Genomic DNA, 2843 nt, shown 5'->3' on the forward strand with positions numbered 1-2843 from the left:
TTTTTCATGTCCATTAAGATTTGCTTTATATAGTTGGGTGCTCCCGTGTTTGGTGCATACATATTTATGAGTGTTACCTCTTCGTCTTGAATTTGTCCTCTAACCAGTATATAGTGGCCTTCTTTATTTTGGTTGATCATTATTGGTTTGCAGTTGAGACTGTCTGAGAATAGAATTGCTACCCCTGCTTTTTCTGAGGAGATGGGGCATGTAGTATTGTGTTCCATCCTTTGACTTGCAGCCTATGAATGTTTTTATGAGTGAAATGTGTTACTTGTATACAGCATATTGTTGGATTTAGTTTCCTAATCCACTGCGCCAGTCTATTTCTCTTAATTGGTGAATTGAGTCCATTTACGTTGATGGTTAGAATGGAGATGTATTGACTCATGGTTGCCATGTTATTTACCTGTTGTCGTTTACTCCTTTTTCACCTGTATTTAATTGCTTGCCCTATTTAGTTGGTGCTTCTGATCTCATTCATGGAGTTCTGATCATTTTGGTCCCTCTCTAGAACATCTTTCAGTGGCCTGTGTAGGGTTGCCTTTGTCATCACGAAATTCTTTGGCTGTTCTTTGTATAGTCATCTGGGCTGGAATTTATTTTCATAGAGGACTGAAGCACTCTGCTACATGCTGTTCTTGCCTGCATGGTTTGTGAAGAGAAGTCGGCTGTAATTTTGATGGGCTTTTCTTTGTATGTGATCTGTTACTTTTCTCTAGCGGCTTTCAATACATTATTCTTGTGCTGAATTTCTGGGATCTTGACTATTATATATCTTGGTGTGTTTTTCATTGGACTAAGGTTGCTGGCCGTTCTTTATGCTTCAGTTATCCGAATGTCAGATTGTTTCCTCATATTTGGGAAATTTTTTGCTATTACTTCTGCCCATATTTTTTATGTCATTTGTATTGACTCCTTCTTTCTCACTGATGCCTATTAGTCTCACATTTTTCATCTTTGCATCATCTTGCAGGTGATGGAATATTCTTTACTGCATCCTTATTGTTTTTAAGAGATCCTTTCTTACCTTTTCACTAGCCACACCAGCATCTTCAAGATCTGAAACTCTGTCTTCACTTTGACTTAAACAGTTTTGCAGGCTTGTGATTGACGTTTTAAGTTCTCTATATCTCTTTGACTCTGCTTCATGCGATCTATTTTATTCCTGTATTGCCATCAAGGTATCAGTTATTTTTCTAATCTCCTCTATTTTGTTATCAATGTCTTCTTTAGAAGCAGTTATAAATTCTTTTACTGCAGTGATTTTTCAGCTTGGGCTTTCTCCCTATGTTTCTGTAGTTGCTTCTTTACTTCAGGTGCTATGAGATCTGAGAATTATTTTTTTATTTCAGAAAAGAATTATGCTCTAATTTCCTCTATATCTTTCTGCTGTTGCTTATTTACTATCGACACTATTAATTCATGCATCTGAGCCGAGCTAGTGTCCTCCACACTTGTTCTGGGTGGGCATTGGGTTTCCTCCATATGTTTCTGCATTTGATTCTTTACTGCAGATGTTATTAATTCAGGGATTTCTTTTTTATTTCCCATCTGAGTTCCTATATCACTTTCTGCAGCTGTTTTGTTATTTCAGAAGCCATTGATTCATTGCTTTCAGCTGTGTGATTCCCAATTTGTTCTTGTTAGTGTCCTCTGCACTTTTTAGGGGTCAGGTTGGGTTCTGAGTTTGCATTTTGCTCCTTCACATCATTTTGTGTAGCACTGTCTTCTGACCTTTGTTGTAGATCTTCGTTGTAGTTATAATCTTTGCACGTACTGAAGTTCAGGTGCAGATCTACAAAGTCTGAATTTATCCAGCTGTGCCTGGCTTGGGTCTGGCTGCTGTGCTGTGCTCCTTCCTGCTGCTGTCCTTTAGGGTGAACCTGTTGTGCTCCTATGGCAAGATGTTTTGCTTCTGGACTATCTGTGTGGTTCTGTCCTCTACCCTCTCTGTAGGGATTGCAGCTCCAGGATTACTCCCCAGGCCTATATGCTAGGCGTGAGCTGAGCCTGGAGGGGCAAGGTGGAGTAGGGGGGAGAGGAAGCTCTCCCACACACTCACTGGGTCTGGGCTTGGACTAGGTCTGGGGGTTCCTGGAACTCGGCAGAATGTCCTACTTGGCAGGTGTTGTGGGGGAGGTGCTGTGGAGTGGTTGGGGGCGTCCCAAGGGGGTGGAAGCCCGTCTCACCCATGCTGCACCTGGTCTGCAGCCAGGAGTGGGTCCCACCGTCACAGGGGAGCCGGAAGTTCTCCCACACACTCAGAGGACCTGGGTTAGGACTGGGTCTGGGTGTTCCTGGAATGCAGCAGAAATTCCTACTCCGCGGATGGAGGTGGGGGAGGTGCTGAGGATCTGTGGGGGAGTCTCAAGTGGGTGGAAGATGGTCTTACCCATGCTGTGCCTGGGCTGGGACCAAGAGTCAGTCTTGCCAGCGCAGGGTAGCCGGAAGCTCTCCTCTATAGTACTCTTTAAAAAGAGATCATAGACAGACCCAGAGCACAGGCCCGGCGAGTGAATGAGACGACCTGGGGCTGTGGGATCCTGAATAGACCAGGAGCATAGGCCTGGCGAGTGAGTGAGACGACCCAGGCCACAGGATCCTGAACAGACCCAGAGCGCAGGCCTGGTGAGTAAGTGAGATGACCCGGGGCCCCTGGATCCTCCTTCAACCCAGAGTGCATGCCCAGCACGGAACCCTTCAGCAGAACTCCCTGCAAAGAGGCTAGAGGCAAGATCCACCCAGCTGATTCAGGAGCAGAACATCTTCCCAGAGAGACACAAAGGGTTCAACTCTAACGCCTGCAGCAGAAAGAAGTGGAGCACAGCAGTCAGATCTAA

This window comes from Octodon degus, unplaced genomic scaffold, assembly GCF_000260255.1.
Source record: "Octodon degus isolate 3935 unplaced genomic scaffold, OctDeg1.0 scaffold00040, whole genome shotgun sequence".
In the NCBI taxonomy this organism is placed as follows: domain Eukaryota; kingdom Metazoa; phylum Chordata; class Mammalia; order Rodentia; family Octodontidae; genus Octodon; species Octodon degus.